Raw genomic sequence first — 17,838 nt, forward strand, 5'->3', positions numbered from 1 at the left:
TCTAATATGACATCAGCTGTTGCCAGTATGGATTGCTTTTTCCTGTCTCACCTTGAATGACAGCAAGAATGTTGGACTCCCTGGCAGCCCTTGGCAGTCTTAGTTTTAAATAAATTGTGTGCATATAAATAGAATACAGTGGTGTTTGGTCCCTGTTTGGAGGCTATAGTTAGTTATTATACGCTAGAAGAGGGGAATTTTAACCATCCCTCTTTGTAAATAGATGTTTTAACACAAAAGTGAAATTTAATCAGACTTTAAAATGCAGACATCAAATGGAAAAAATGTCACCCATGATGTTTTAATAGAAAATGTCTTTATACTGGAATTGATCTCTAGGAATAATGGTTTGAGGTTTTCTGATCTCACTAAACCAAGTTCTTAATGTTCAAACAAAGTGCCTAGTCGTGTTTGAGATTTTTGTTGCTGTGTGTTTTTTGTTTTGTTGTATTGGTTGGTGTTGGTTGTTTTTTTTTTTTTTTTAATTTCCGTTAAGAACTAAACTGGAGGAAGCTTTTTCTAAGGCGTAATCTATAAAGCAGAGCTCACCTGGTAGCTACTAAATTTGAAGAGTAGTGTGGAACAGTGCAGATTTTTAGGAACATGACAAAAAAGCAGCAAAATAGGAGATTTGTGTCTAGTCTTGCTTACATGAATCGACCTTTTTGGAAAAAAAAAAAAGTTGGAAGCAGTGACTTTTATAGTCTTGATTTTTCTGGACACATACTAAATGGGACGGTTGTTTCAGTTTTACTTTAGCTTGGTTTTAGCTGTTTGGCTTCCTGAGATGTATCTCTTTGAGAGATCATTTGAGTTCTAACAACCTGAGTCTGGATTTTTGAGACAAGTACCAGTAAATTGGTTTATTTAGATGTTCTTTTTTTTTTTTTTTTTTTTCTGAGTAATATTTTATTTTCCTTTCCCCATCCCTATCGTTATATTGTGTTCCTAGCTAAGTTTATGCCTTCTTGCTCAACCTCCGTGCTTCAGAATTTTCATTCCAACCTAGATAGAATTTGGCAATTTAAGTGTTGAAGGTGCTAAGGATTTTGTATGCTCTGTTTTGTGAAAGTGGTGGATATTAAACAATGCAGAAGAAACCTCCATCCTCAGTGCTAGCATTTCAGTTGTATGATGGTTTCCTCTTTTATTGTCCATATATCTTTACACCAGAAGTGTGACCAGAAAGTAAAAAGCAAACAGCAACATAAAATAAAAAATAATTTGTAATTAAAAACAAGGATCCCCAGGTATATTTGGAGTGAAATTCTAACAAAGAGCATCGTGGTGTTTGTGGGACAGGGAGCTAGGGCATTTGTTAAGAAATTTTGGGCCACTGTAGCTGGTATTAGTGGTTTCCACCACTTACATTGTCAGAACTTCGGTGCTGTGACCCCCTTATTCCTATTTCTTAAACTGCGAATCCCAAATGAGTAATTCAGGATTGCTGCTATCAGTTACACAGAACTAAAGGGGTGGAAGAAGCACAGGAACTTTGTTACATGCTGGGTTGTTGTTAAAAAAAAAAAATAAAAGGAGCACTTAGAGGTTTTTTCATTTAAAACCAGTTTAGGTCTCTACTGAATATAACAGAAAGTGCCCCAAACCAAAACCAATGTCTACTTCCTTTCAGCTTGAAAAATTAACTGTATTTTGATGGTACCTAGTAGAAGAAATGACAGCCTGGTGGAAAATGAATTAATGAGAGCAGCAGCATCCTAACTGGTGAGTTCTCAAATTTTTGATAGTCCATTTGTTTCAGGTGACAGTTTTTAAGGTGTACTTATTTGTGCTTATCTGTTAGATCAAACCCTTATTATTTTATTTTTCTATGAAAGACTGCTGTTTTCCATGTCTCTTGCACATGAGCTAGAACCTGTGGCTTTGTTAAATGATGGCTGCTCAAGCAGAATATGTTTTACCGTTTCTTCAGGATGTGTTTTCTGGACACAGATCTGTCAATCCGCTGAAGCCATAGGCTTTTCTCGTTTTGTTGCTTCTTTTGAAGTATCTTTAATTTACTAATGAACTCTTAGGAGAAGACAGTGTGGTGGCTTAAGCAAGTTCTACTTTTCAGTCAACTGCATTTTCCTCTTGTAGTAGAGTGTCAAGGGACAATTAGATTTGCCTTCATTATGTGTTCATTTGTGCCTCCCGTTTCAGGAGGCAGAGAAACCGCTTTATACTGAAAAGGTGCTTCGGAAATGGCGCAATACGGAAGGGTCTCTGCTTTATTTTTCAGTGATTCCCCTAGCAAATTGAAAAGCCATACTGAGCAAATTATAAACTAGGCCTCACATCTGAGAATCAAATTGTTCATTTTATAGCTTGCAAAATTTTGCTGTGACATGTTTTGGAGTCAACTGTTGTTCAGTTAATTATGCAGTTTTCTTTATGTCCTCACAGGCTGGGGAAATGCATTGTCTTCAGAAATACTGCATAGCTTTGGCTGGTAGGCTGCAATTTAGTAAACAATTCAGTATTTCCTAAGAAGGGGAAGAGCATTTCCAGCTCATAATTTCTAGTTCTGTGGGATTAAATGGGGTAAAATGCATTAAAACGTTATTATTCAAGTAAACAGGCTTCTGAAAAGCATAGTAAACAAATCTGTTGAGTGGGATGTTGACATATTCTTAGTTGCTGGAGTTGTTAAGTTGCTCTCATGGTAACATTTAAACCACAGCTTCTGCCAAACAGTGTGAGAAATTACTACAGCTTTATGAGAAAATACTAGCAAGCTTAAGTTTATAGCTAGAGGTATGACAAATTGTTAGACATATTGATATGGGAGGTAAGGAACGAACTTTTCACGTACAGAAACTTTGGTGTCCTACAAAGCCTTGCAGTTGTATATAAGTATGAAAATTTTCCCCAGGTCCCTGTATAATAGATGTTTATATTGCTATTTCACAGCTGGAAAATCAAGTGTGGTGAGATCAAGTGATTTACCCAGGACTCAAACAGGTCAGTAGAGCATAAGGGTTACAGTTCAGTAGTCTTTACTCTAAGCCTTATGTATATTTACAGCAATGTTACTTAAGGTTGAAAAAATGCTCTTAGCAAGTTCATGCTCCCAGTGTGACTTATTCCTTTCATATCTAATCTCTCTGTTTCCATTGACAGGACCCCGTGACCCCTTCTTGACTACAGTTCTGTCATAATGTCCTGCTTTAAGTAGTAGAAAACCTTTCCTTGATATCTAATCTGCCCTCGCCTTTTGTAAATGCATTACTTCCTGTTAGCAGGCTTGTTTAGCCTTTATGTTCTCCTCACATACTGTTGTTTCTTTATGTGTGAAATCTGCAGTGTGTTTGCTGTCTTTTTGTGAGTTTTGAGATTTTTGGAGGTGGGGATTGAGCAAAGCTAAAGAATACAAATGAACTTTATTATTTTTTTAAATCCCATGCAGTTCCATTCCTAAAATTTTCTTTCTTAAAGTAATGTGGCAAGACTCAATTATTGACTTGCTCTGTGCTGGTGTAAACATCCTTCTTTCCCTTTTACTTGCTCAGAGTGCTCTATTGCTCCCACCTTAGATGCACTGTTGAGAAGTAATGTTATCTGTGACTTAATATGAGAAACATTTTTACAGAGCTTAATGCTTCAGTAACTATTCCTGCTGGACTATTCTAAAACACATAGTATTTGAAAAATTATTGAACAGAGGTAGATAAAACATGTATTTAAAGAGAAATCAGTGTGTTTTCCTGGAACTTATGATTTGGACAAACTACAGTGCAGCGGTTAGCTAACAACAGGGTTCCTCTTCCAAAAAAAACACCGTCTCACATACTCCATGGGCACATTCCTTACAGTTTATTTAAAAATAGCCCACACAGCCCATATTAGAACATTAACAAAAATTGTGGGTTGAGAATAAAAATTTCAAAAGGAAAAACTCATAAGCAATTCTGTTCACTGCTGCCATACCAGGGTATGCTTCAGCTGGTGAACAAACAAAGAAAAGAGGAGCTGACATTCATGGTAGTCTATGGAGAAGATATGGCAACGAGAAGAGCATGTACTCTATTTTTCTCTTTTTTTTTCTCTCATGGAAGCCTAAGAATTATCTTAGACAATTCACTGGCAAGCCTCACAAGCTGATGTGATCCACAGTGTTTGCTGTGTGAGATTTACAATAATGATAAATTCAGTACCTTTTTTTTTTGTCTTTTGGATTTGAGTATTGAGGGGGACCAGTCTAATGCAGACACTTGTCCTTTGGAACTAGGTGATTTTGTTTGTAATCGTGCTCTAAGTGGGGAAAAGCTAGAAGCCCTTGTAGTTTGAGTAAATGATTGTTCACTTCTAATGATCAGAAAGTGTGATGAGATTCCTGTATTTTTCCTTAAAATACTATGGCAAAATGACTTCTTGCTGTATATTAGTTACTTTCTATGCCTTCATTTTTTCTCATGTTTAGATCTTATCCAGTGTTAGTATAAAAAGGCTTTAATTCAGTTATGCACCTTTTAAAATTACTCAAATATTCATAAAGTTAATCAGGGATTAACATTATTTTTGCTTTGTTCCTTCAATTGAAAGTGACTGTTATAACCTAAAGATTATAACCTATTATAACCTCAGATGACTGAGCTGACCTGCACTGTGGCAGACTGCTATGGCTGAGGATGCATAATGAACATACAATCTTAGAATCGTTTTGGTTGGAAAAGACCTTTAAGATCATTGAGTCCAACTGTTAACCTAGTACTGCCAAGTATGCCACTAAACCATGTCCCTAAGAACCACATCTATGTGTCTTTTAAATATGTCCAGGGATGGTGACTCAGCCACTTCCCTGGGCAGCCTGTTCCTCTCATTGAGTTGTGACTTGCAGAATTACCAAGTCACACTCCTAAAGGTTTCTCTCAGCCCTGAATCTATGACACAAAGATCCTGTTTGTGGTTTTCTAATTTCAACCGTGGAAGACAAGAGTAATGTTAGGTTTTATGACATGTTGCTTAGCAGCGCTGATCAACAAATGTACAACCTTTTCTTTTCCTGTAACCTTGGTGAACCCAGGCTTGGACAGAGCTCACCAGCAGAAGGCAAGGATTTCTGAAGTCATGGAGAACTGTTGTTCAGTGTCTGTTAGCAGCACCTGTGGCAAACAGGCTCTTCTTGAGTCCTTAGTTACCTTTGCCCTTAAGTCTGTGAAGAAAAAGGAAGGTGTAGAGGCTGGGAAGTTTAGAGACAAACCAGTTGTGCTAAACTGCCACTTACGTGGAAAAGGAGTTTAGCTGGTTCCCGGGCTGTGATGTCAGACCCCCTCTCATGGCAAGAGAAACAGACTTCAGCCATGACAGTAAAGGTTATTCTTATGTAGAGAAGCTTTCCCAGTATTTTGGAGCAGGTAAGATAATCCACAAAGGAAAGGGCAGTTAGGGTGGTAAGAATTTCCTGATTTACATATTTTAGGAGGGATTTCACAAACTGAACTAGAAGGGATATTGAGTGTGTTTGAAAATTATTAGGGATCTGCACTGAATGTAGATACAAAAGGCAGTTGTGTTGTGTTTAGCTTTGTTTGCTTAAATTTGATCAAATCTGGCAAAGCCTGTAGAGTAAGAGCAAAGAGTAAGTTTCACCTTACTTGTTTCACCTTACTTCTAAACTGTAAATTGTTAGTCTAACTGGACAAAGGATCTTTAGTGACATCACAAACTGCAACAATTTATGTGCCTTATGATGTCAGAAGCTTAGACTAGGAGCTTTTACTATTACCCAGATGTTTGTCCTTAACTTCTAGATACAAGTAAGAAACAGTTAAGTATTTGTATACTTTCTCTGCCAAAAATGCTGTGATTCTGAGACATTTAAGCTTTGTGGACATTATATGCAAAATAATGCGTTTTCAGTCTGCTGGTTTCCTCTCCCTTACTTCTCCCCTCTACCCACGCTTCAGGATTTGTTGACAGCTGTTAACAGCAGTACAGGTCAACATATTAAAAGGTCAGCATGTGTTTCACAAGCCTTTTATGCTCCAGTGTCGCTTCTCTTCTGAAGTTCAAAGAGAAACTCTGCTGTTCAGCTGTCCCAGTCTCATAAAATACATGAAGAGTACTAATATTGCTCTAGTTGTTCAATTGAGATCAGATATTCCAGAAAAGGCAGCTACAGAAAAAAGTGTTTCCTGTCCTATGTGTCGTGTCAAATGCACGGCAAGTATATGGTATCTTACAGAGCTCAATCAAATAAAATGAACAGCAAACTGGAATGTGAATTATGTTGCAAATATTGCCCCCAGCCCCCTTTTTTTTTTTTTAATTACACAAATTTCAGGTGATCTGCCTGGAAATCCTGGCTGCTGAGACTACAATAAATGGCTTTCCATGCTCTTGCTTGCTGAATAGAGCAAATTTTGTTCACCAAAACAGGATTTTGTTGTTTTTTTTTTTTTTAGCTGTGAATATGATCTGTCTGTCTGCAGTGAACAACTGCTAATATTTGATATCTGCAGTGTTCAAAACAAGTAGTTGAAGCCACATTGGTAACTTCTGATTTACAGGAGGAGGGAACTTAGGTCAAAATAAATAATCTTTTAAAAACCATTTCAGTAAAAGCAAAAATCTTCTTTGTTGTTTATAAGTGGTGTGATGACTGGTTCTTTCTGTGTGCAGTGGTAATAGAACCTGAATAGATTGGAAAGTTAATGCTTCCAACTTTATATAATTAAAATATTGTTATCCTTCAGCTTTCCTTTTAGCCATCTATTAGAATGTGGCATTTTCTTATAAGTGAAAAAGTGTCTTTACTGTGAGACTCCAGTGCTGTCATTCCCACATCTGCAACAACCAGGCAGACCATGCCCACTGTACAGCACTAGTACAACCGAAACCCACTTCTAGTTCTGTATCAAGATTAATCAGTTTTTCTCAATCACGACATGTTAAACAGGGAAGTCCCGCGTTAATGTCTTGCAGGATGCACATGACTTTCAGTTTAGCTTCCGACATGGCTCCACACACCCATTCCCACCCCACACAATTCCTTGCTGTGCATTTGCTCATTTTGGAGATGCTACTGTTTCTCCATACCCTGACATCCGGAAAGGACGTCATTTGAGCACATGCCTCAGTGTGATTGAATTGGGGATCCAAAATAAAGCCTGCCTGAGTTTTGTCCCAGTAGATGAGTCAGTTTTCCATTTTGAGGAAATAAATTCCACATTCAGTGAGACAGGAGATTTCAGAGGGATAACTGGAATAATTAAAATACTCTTGTTTGGTCCACTTCAACTCTTTCATCTTAGAAAACCTTGCTCTGCAGACATGCACAGATCCTATAAATGAATCTAGTCTGCATAGTTCTCATCTAACATTTTGAACATGTATCACTTAGTGAGTATCTAAGGTGCAGGGAGGTTCCTGTGGGACAGTTTCAATGGGTTTTGGTTTTTTTTTTCTTTATTGGCTGCTGCTTAAGACTAAGTGGATCCTCAGGTTAGCATGGCATCCCCTCATATAGATTGAATCATAAAGTCACCCCAGAAGAAAATATTTTTAAAAGCAAGACTTCTATAACTTACAAAGAAAAATAATTTTGCATTGAATATATGAAATACAGATTTAAATATTGCACAAGCTGGATAGAATTAAGGCTACTCTTGTTTTTCAGCTTCTAAATCTGAAAGCATAACATTTTCTCTCCTGTGTTTATCTAGAGTGTATTATAGGAAACTACCTTGTTTGCATACCAAGAAATTGCAATGGAGAGAAACAAATTGCTACAAATGACCAAGATTTATCATTTTACTCTGAAAATTACTCCTCAGCCAACCTCTTAGTAACTTCATTTTCTAGATGATTCTCGGTGAAACTCTGCCAGTGAAAATGAAATTGCTTAAAAGTGTTTTTAGGACCAACCTGCTGAACGGGCACTGACTGCGAGCGGGAGCAACAGCGGTCGGTCCCTCTGGGTTGCAGTACGTATAGAGAGCCCGAAGATGGGGCTGTATAGCAGCGCTCGGCCCCGCCGCGCTCTCTGCAGCATCCCAGCCGGTAGGCAGGGAGCTCCTCCGCGGGGTCACACCGCAGTACGGGTGCGTTTGCCCCAGATGAGGGTGCGCTGGTAAAAGGCTTCCTTAGCAACTGCCTGGTTTCTTGACCCCCTTGACTCGGGCTACTGATTAAATTGAAGTTTTTTCATTAAGTTGTCAGGTAAAAGAAAATTAAATCCAAAATGTTGCGTGAACAAGTTGTAGAAGCAAAAGTGATCATCAGGGCCTGTGTGTTCACATCAAGGTGTTCCACAGAAATCAAAGCTTTCTACCCAGGAGAAGAAATGTCTCTCTTTCCTAGGTGTTAGACCCAGTCACTTGTTAAATAATACATATTCCCATCCTTTGTTTTCTGTATATATCCATGGATCCGTAGCCCAGGTCTACAAGTTTGCCTTAGTTCAATCTGAAGAACATCGATAAGCTATTTCTGGGCACTGTTAATTAAAATCAGTAAATGCAATCTGTCAGTGGAAACATATTAAATATTAAATTCAAACATGGATTTCAATAACCGCTATAATTTATTTCTTACAAAACTTGAATCCTGTCATGCTTAAACATCTGTGTCAAATGTATTGTGGTCTATCTGTCTGAAGAAACAAAGTGCTTTTAAATAATAGCTAAAGAGTTTTTGAGGGCATTTGAGGATCATCACGGTGGAAAAACAGTGTTCACCTGGGGAACTTCCTCACATATATGTGGGTGTGGTGTTGTGGCTTTCAGGTTAATTCTTCCACACTGTGGAAGTCACTTTATTTCTGAAGAACTGGGGATGCAGATTTGGTAATCTGAGTTGTGCTGTTAGTTACAAATGGAATTTCCTCCAGCGGGATGGGTCTTAAGCCATGAGTTAAGTTTTATTTGGAAGCTGTTGGTGAAATTATGAAAGAGGGTTATTAGACAACTTTCAAATATTGTATCAGTATATAGCCTTTTCTTTTGTAGTGAGGCAGAAGTGAGATGTTGAAAATAACTTGATCTCTGCCCCTCAGAAAAGAGTTAAGTGATTGCTTTTCTACGTTGGGAGTATAGCCTTCCTGTATTTTTATTGTGTGCTGCTGCACATTCCTGTAATTTGGAAATGGATCAGACCGTTTCCCGCCTTTTACCGCAACTTGAGGGGGTTAAGCCTGGGAATATTTTGCCAAAGCAAATTAAATAATTCATGTTTTCAGAATGACTTCATTTAGTCATGACTTTTATTTATTTAGAGTGAGAGAGAAAGAGCTGGTGTTGTTACAGTGTCTGCTCTATTTTTTTAATCTCTGTAACTTCCTATAACCCAACTATTCTTTTTGACCTTTGAAATGTACCAGACTGCATAAACTGAGTATCCACTGTGTGTTCTGCTCGTCCTAGTAATTTTCATCCTATGGTCTCTGCATGCTGTTATTTTAGGAGCATCCTTTGCCATTATGTGAGTTGTTAACATCACCCCAAATTCTGCTGGCATGTAGGTGGGAAAAAGTACTGAGCTTTTCTTTCTTGTGTGTTGAGAAACTCTTTGTCTAAAATCACTGACAAGTTAAATGTCACTAAGTGGTGACGTGTAGCCTAAAGCTAATGACTGTAAGTTCTCACCTGAGAAATGGGAACCTTGTAGCTCTGCTCAATACGTTCTTCCAGCTGCAGCTGAATTTCTGCTGTGTTAAAATCCTTACACAGCTCCAGCAATGTGTCACACTGATCTGGCATTTTTGCATTCACAAAGCTCTGCTCAAATACTTGAACTTGGCAAAGCACTACACAGAGCTGAGAGGTAGGCAAGTGTCACTACAACTTCACAGAAAAAGAAACAGTCCCCAAGAGGTTAAAGTGACTTTCACTCCTCATGCAGCAAGTCTACAGTGGAGCTGGAATTACAGCTCCTGAAGCTCCTGGCTCAAGATACACTACAATGCTGTGGAGAAAGGTCATTGCCCAAAATAGTACAGAAGGTTCCTGTTTGTTATTGATAATAGGGCAACAAAGGGCCCTAGATGAATTAATAGGTCAGTGTATAATGTCCTTAATAATACATAATTAGCAACCTTGCAAAAATGGATACATGGCATTTTTCTGGGGCAGTATCACTTCCACAGTTAGTTTTGTCTACTATACTCTTGATAGGTATTTTTGTTTTGGCTCTTCTAACATCACTTTAATTAAAGTAAATGGGGACATTTACAAAGTAGACACAAATAGCCTCCCTATTAACAGTCATGTTACAGTGCACATTCCACTCACCTTTCAGGTAGTACAGCTCCTCTGCTGCAATCACTACATATTGCTGGGCCCACAGACAGCAGTCGGGACATTCTTCTCTGCTACTTTGAAGCTGTCGAGCAGAGCTCTGTCTGCCTGTGGAGAATATCGAGGTAAGAGAGGATTTTGATGGCAATATTTTCCCTGTGTTGTGTGAGTGGGAGCCAGTGCTAGCACACCTGGACAGCATAGGAGCTGAGGTACAAGTGTGGGAGTACGCAGAGGTGCTGGATTTGGTGATGGTCTTTACGCCTTACAGGGAGGAAGGCAAACCCCCCCAGCAGGACAGGGTAGAGGATGCTGAATACTTGTGAAGAGTTTTTCATGGAGATTTGGTCCCAGCCATTCCTCAAATGTCACTGGGGCTGGGGTATCTGGTAGGTATTGCTGGAACTTACATGTTTGGTTTTTTTTTTTTTTTTAATCTGACTTCTATAAAAAGCTGTTAATCCCTTTTGAACTTATCTGCTTCAGCAGTGTACTTACTGAAGGTTTCTGTTTCTTCTTTTTCCTCTAAATGAATTATTTGAACTGCTAGTTTACTTAGCAAAATCAAAATAGTCACAATAGTAAGTATGAAGCTTGTATTTTTATTTTTTTATTTTTTTTTTACTGAGCACCTAAATCTATGCATCTGCAATTGAAAGAAGAACAAAATAATATTTTCTCTTGGCCATGTCTGAAAAATTGCAGTGAATAATGTCAGGAAGAATGACATTCACAAAACCAATTGTTATCAAATCAATTTATTTGGCCCTGGTTTGGTTTGACTTAGGGTGAAGTGTTTCCAAACAGGTAAACACCAGGAAAAAAGGAAAAAACAAAAAAAGGCAAAACAGATAGAAGATTAGGAAAACAAAATGTGTAAGGAAAGTTAAGAATCTAGAGCATGTATAGTATACAGACATGGTAAGGGTGCTGTTCTCTCGTCTTAAATCTGCAGGTAAATGTATTTGAATTAACTAAGCAATAGGAGCTTTATGTCCTGCATTTTCCTTTTAATGCTTGTTGGCTGAAGTAATTGGATCTATTGTTGTGGGCACTGGGAATGCCAGTTTGGCTCTTATGGTCACTGACTTGTGAACATGACCTACTGGAGGTCAAAGCACTGGAAAGCTTGCTCTGTTTAACTCTCAGAGCTGCCAGTCATAATAGTTATTGCTTTGCAAAGACAATATAGATGTTCCCTGCCTCTATCTAGTTGGCTGTTCATGGTGTGGTTTTTTGATGATTTTTTTTTGGTTGGTTGATTTTTTTATTTTTTTTTTTTACTAATTCGTCTCTTTAACTGTTTTCAAGTGGATTCAGATTTTTTGGAGTGTGTTTGTTTGTTTTGTTTTTTTAAGTACAGTTAAGTTTTCACAACTGAAGTTGGTTAAATAACTGATCACAGATTGAACTGTAAATGTTAGTCAGTCTTTTTGAGTGATGCATCCTACTTTCATTCTTCTTGGTAATAAGTCACCAGACATAGTCAAACAGTCCCACGTAGGAAAAATAGTGTACATTCAGCAAGAGAGAAAAAAAAATAATCTCTTGTGATTGATGCCAAATGATTCATGGTAAATGCTGAGGGCTACATAATTTCGGTGTTGAGTACGTCTGCCTTCCCTACTAGGGAACTGCAGAGAGACCTCAGTAAAAACATCCTACAAAAAAGAGACAAATCATCTCTTCGGAGAGTCTCTCGGTTCATGCTTTTGGTCTCGTCATTTGGGCAGGGCGAAGCTTGAGTCCCTGTGGCAGAAAGGGAGATTTCAGGGCTTGTGTTGTTTGTATTTTTCTGGCATTGGGTGGCTTAGTGGTTCTTCTTGATATGAATCCTTTCCAAGAGCTAAGGGAGTTGCTGTTAGTTCTCAACTTTCCTCCTGCAAATCTGCAAAACCATGTAGAATTTTAACACCAAGCATGACATGAAACAACTCATAGGCTTTGTGATCCATCACCAGATCTGCTGGAGTTACAGCAAAGCAGTCGTGGCATTGGCGACTAGATCACCTCCTGTAAGGTTTACATTCCTGTATGGTTCAGATGGAGAGAGCTGTACTTCCTCAGGACTTCTTTATCTCTTCCTAAAAAACTTCTGTCATGCGCTAATCCACCAAGGTATAGCTACCATGTTGCCCCTATCAAAGTTTCGGTTTGAGCTTATTTGAATGCTTTCATTTATTTTTTTTAATGCTGGTGAATAGCCTTCTTACACCACACTGCTCCTTAAAAATGCTCACATTACCGGCTGAAATCTGCATCTGCTGTAGGGCTGTGTGGGATCTGTGGGCAGGCTTACTCTCTCAGGGTAGCAGCGATGTTTTTCTGGAATTAGAAGAGATTAGACCTCCTTAAAACTGGACTCATATTTACAACAGATCTGCATATTTTTACATCTTGCTAGAGAGCCTTATTTTATCTCTGCTGCTCTGTGCTGAGGGCAAGCAGCATGCTGCATATCTGCCTGCACTCGTTTAGAATTGATGTGGTGCACTGTATGTTGTACTGGGATTTACAGCCAACATAAAAGGAACAACCGCTTGTTGCCATCTTTTTTCCCCCCTCCTCAGTATGTCTAACTGTTCACTGTTCCTTCAGAAGTGTATCGGGCTACTCAGAACCAGGGAGAATATGCTAAAGAAAATGTTGAGCAGAGTCCTAAATCAATTGCCTCAGGTCTCATTTTCTTCTGGGTTCTGTACTTCTGTCTTGGTTTTGACCAGGACTTTTAAATACATAAAAGATTTTGCAGCTGGAGGAGAGGACATGCACAGCTGGCAGGATCAAGACTCCCAGCTGTTGTGTAAATAACCTTAAGGGCATAACTTTTTTCAAGAAGCCTCTTTGTGGTTAAGTAGTTCAAGGTATTAGTCAGGAAACCCAGGTTCTGTAGCCCCAACAAATTCAAATCCATTTGGATCCTGCTTCCCCCCTCCACCTTTATTTTATCTTGATATCTCTTGTTTACATGTTTTGGCCTTGCTGAAACTATCCATCCTGCAAGTTTTCCTTCTGCTCATATTTTAAGATTCTCATGAAAGGTGTATTTCTGCAATCTTTCTGGCAGTGAGTCGCACTATTCATTGTTTCCCTTTTCTTTACTTTTGTCTGTAGATGGAAAGTTGCTGGAACCAGCGTGGAATTCATCTTTTAATTATTAAGAGCAAAATCCCACTTTGCAAAGGTTCTCTCCTTCCACACAGTATCTTTGCATCACTGTCTTCTAACTCATTTGGCAGAAGCTGACAGACCTTTCTCTAGGATGAGATGGCCGGAGGCAGTTTGAGGCACCTGGCAGATGCAGCCCTCTTCACCAGTGCTAGAGGTGATAAGGGAAAGCGCATTTTTCAGCTGGTGTTAGAAAAGGACTCTTACTAGTCCCTTGCCCAAAATCCTGATGCTGAACTTCTATCATGCACCTGAGCAGCTGGTGTTGCGGTATGAAGTCTTTATTTATAGATGTATGTAAATAAAAATCAATCTTCCTCTACAAATTGTATTTCCCAACAGCTGAAGAATCTGGAGTTAATGAGTGAGTCTCAGTCTCTAGAAAGAGCACATTTTGATCAGAAAGACTTGTTTGTTTTAATTTGTCTGCTGACTTGGGTTGTCTGAAATTTCTTCCTTATAAAAAAATAAAAGAGAAGGAGAGAAGAAAATACTGTGGTTCAAGTGTTTTGGTGTGTGTTTGTTTGTTTTTTGGTGTGTGTGTGGGGGGTTTTGTTTTGTTTTTTAAAGGTATGGCACTGTGGTATTTGGTGTGTTTGCATTATTTCATATTTTTAGTAAAAGAAATCCTGTATAGTTGAGGGGATGTAGGATACAGTGGCAGTACAGTCAAAATAAGATGTGCAGTCAAGGGATGAGGATGGATAATTACTTGAATAAGGTGTTCATCTTCTGACATTACTTGTGCAAGGAAGAGGGTAGATGATTGGAAGCCGGTGCCCTGAGCAGCTGGTGTGGCTGTTTGCTGTTCACCTTTCCAGGACGTGGGTTTGAATTACGCTATACTGTTCGAACATAAACAGGTGAACTGGAAGTACCCTGAGATTAACTTCCATGCCTTATAAATTAAGCCAGTCGTTTTGCTTCAGGGCCAGCCTGTGAACCGTGGTGGATGCATTCCCCATTTCCTAGTTAGGTTGCATTAATATGCTTTCTGACACCTCTCATATCCAAAATAACCTGCAGGCTCTGTCAGGGCACAGCCAATACTGAGCTTGCTGGTGAGAAAGTCTTGGTTTCAAGTCCTTGTGTACAGCTCTTTGATTAGAGCCTCAAACTCCTGCCTCTCCATTCCTGGAGAGTTTTATTGCCAATCTCAGGTGTTACCACCTGAGTCTCAGGTCCTCCTTTTAATGACCCGAGGACTGGATGGGGCCTGGCACATACTTGATTGTCCATTAGTAAGAGAAACTGTGTTTATTATGCAGAGCACCATGAGATATCGGTGTGGGCAAATGGGTGGTGCGCAGGCAGGCTGCTGTCCTCTCGTGAGCTGTCTCTGCCTGGTGTCCCAGTTTGCCTGCTGGACCGGAAAAGGGTGAGACATTTTTTCCTGCAGTTTCAGAGCACTTGGCAGTTGTCTCTGGCCTGTGCCTACTGCTGGGAGGTCTCTCTCTGTTCTCCCACCTTCCCAGGAGGTCTTTCAAAGACCTTTGAACAGGCAGGTGGGAATCTTTCCTTGAAGGTAGTTTTCATCATTGGCTGTGCTATTTATTGCCTGGGAGGAAAGCGGAAAAAAGGCTTCCATCAGAATGCAAGTTGAACATTTCCTTAGGATGGTTTAAGATTTCAGATTTCACTTAACTGACAATATTAATTGCATTATTGGGTGTTGCAGGTGTTTTTTTTCCTTTTATTTTAACAGAGGTCTTCAGAAAATCCACTTGCATTACTGGGCCTGTGATGAGAAGATTTGAGGGATGTAGCAGTCTTACTGTAGAAGCAGGATAATTGATTCAACTTCGTTGTGACACTGCAACTTGTTATAACAAGTGGGTCACCCTCTGCAAGAACAGAGCAAGAGGAGGCAAGGTATGTGTGCTTTTGTGAGTACCGCTGGGGTGGAAGTTCTCTGGCTTTTGGTGTTTGCGCAGTAAATTCAGTGTCAACATACGTACAGACAGCAGAGCTCAGAGGAGTTAGAGGTAAATAGCCTTTCTTTTTGAGGTTTCTAGAATGAGCTGCGGAGCTAAGGGATTTCTTTGAGTTTTTTGCCTGTCATGAATTGGCAGATAACTTGGGAGGAGCTTTGAACCATGCAAGCTTTTGGCAGCTAGGGAACATTCACACTAGAGGCTTCAGCGTCCCGGCCGCTCTTTGGCTGCTAGTGAAAGTTTTTGGTGATCTACTTTATTTTTATTTGGTCATTAAAAGTAAAAGGTGTCTCTGTTCCACTCTTAGTCTAGGCCAGAAATCTTAAAAAGTCCCACGGGAAACAAATTTTCTGAAGTATACCAAAAAAATATACCCCACCAGTTTTGGCTCCCTAAACACGGAGGGTTCTTGTGAGTCTCTACCACCAAATAAGAGCCTGGATCTTGACAAGCTGTTGATTAGGTGACAAAAACTAATGACAAGACTTGCATGACTTGTGCTGCCAACAGCAAATATAGAAGTTGAGGAACTGGCTGTAACAGTGAAAGAATCAAAAATCCTGATGGAAAAGGTCCCGTTTCTAACAAATGCTCAAGAAAACCTCTCTGTGTAAAGGGTTTTGGAAACCAGATCCAAAGGCAGTCTGTCAGAACATGGCCATTAGCGCTCAGTATTGGGAGCTACAAATTCTGCTCCACAGGAAATTCCTGTGTCTTTTAAAACATGTCTGACAGCAAAACATTCCAGTGGAAGAAACCTCTGAGCAATTGCAATTTCTGGATTTTTTTTTAAAAATCTTATTTCTTTTGAAGTGTTAGTCAGTAGCATTTACCATGAGAGCAGGATGCTGGCTGGAACTGAAGAATGACTGGGTTGATCTAGCAGGGTGAACCACTTTGCCTCATGTGAGAGTGAACTGTGAGCAGCACGAGCTTCGTGCGTAAGTGCAGAGGTCCAGAGGAGGGTAACAGCCATGGTCACAAGGATGAAGTGGTCTCTGCTTTGTGGTGAGACCAGACAGAGTAGGACTGTCCAGCCTGAGGACCTGGAGCTGGCAGCTATAAAGTAACTTGGGGAGGGCCAGTCAGGAGCTATTTCTGCAGAACAATTTATTAGGTTGGTGCAAAAGGAACTGTGGATTTTGCATTGTTTAAATCTGCTGTTTGATATTGGATACATTCTTAAATAAATGTGATTATGTTATACATAATTTTAATGCGCTTTTCCTTCTTTATGTTTTTTTGGTACTGACTTATTACTGGCTGTTTATTTTATATTTATTTTAGACTATGGAAATGATGTTAGACAAAAAGCAAATCTGAGTGATTATCTTGTTCAAGTTCAAAATGGGTTGTAAAGCAGCAGAGACAACTCACAACATCAGCAACGCATTTGGCCCAGGAACTGCTAATGAATGTAGTGGAGTGGTGCAGTGGTGGTTCAAAAAGTTTCGCAAAGGAAATGAGAGCCTTGAAGATGAGGAGTGGAGTGGCCAGCCATCGCAAGCTGACAGTGACCACTTGAGAGCAATTATCCAAGCTCATCCTCTTGCAACCTCAGGAGAAGTTCCCGAAGAACTCAACACTGACCATTATGTGGTCATTCAGCATTTGAAGAAAATTGGAAAGGTGAAAAAGCTCGATAAGTGGGTGCTTCATGAGCCAACCAAAAATAAAAAAAAGTCATTTTGAAGTGTCATCTTCTTTTATTCCATGCAACAACAAACCATTTCTCAATTGGATTGTGACGTGTGATGAAAAGTGGATTTTATACGAAAACTGGTGCCAACCAGCTCAGTGGTTGGACCAAGAAGAACTTCAAACACACTTCCCAAAGCCAAACTTACACAAAACAAATGTTACAGTCACTGAAAATGGCAACGCCTGCAGCCTTTACTGGTCAACAGAAAGGGCCAAATTCTTTGCCATGACAATGCCCAACCCCACATTGCACAACCAATGCTTCAAATGTTGAACGAATTGGGCTACAAAGTTTTGCCTCATCCACCACATTCACCTGACCTCTTGCCACCTGACTACCACTTCTTCAAGCATCTTGACAACTTTCTGCAGGAAAAACACTTCCACAACCAGCAGGACGTAGAAAATGCTTTCCAAGAGTTTGCTGAATCCATAAAGCATGGATTTTTACGCTACAAGAATGAATGAACAAACTTATTCGCAAAAATGTGATTTACTATGGCAACACTAATGGAACCTGCGTTACCTAAACAGAAGAAAATATGAGTGGATTCTTTCTTTCCTGTCAAATTCCTTGTTACAGGAGTTGACCTAGACCAGACTACTGGGTATGCCTTAGAAGGGGATCTTTCCAGGTACACACGCTATGAGGAGCAGCCAGAGCTCAGCACCAAGCGAGCGCTGGGACTTCAGGTGACGTGTGGGACATCGCGTGTGCAGAGACCTTCCATCCAGAGCCGAACGCTGCCAGATGTGTGGACGCTGGTGTCATACAGCAGAGCTGCTGCAACCAAGTG

Source organism: Streptopelia decaocto (assembly GCF_964273445.1).
Source record: "Streptopelia decaocto genome assembly, chromosome: 4".
Classification (NCBI taxonomy): domain Eukaryota; kingdom Metazoa; phylum Chordata; class Aves; order Columbiformes; family Columbidae; genus Streptopelia; species Streptopelia decaocto.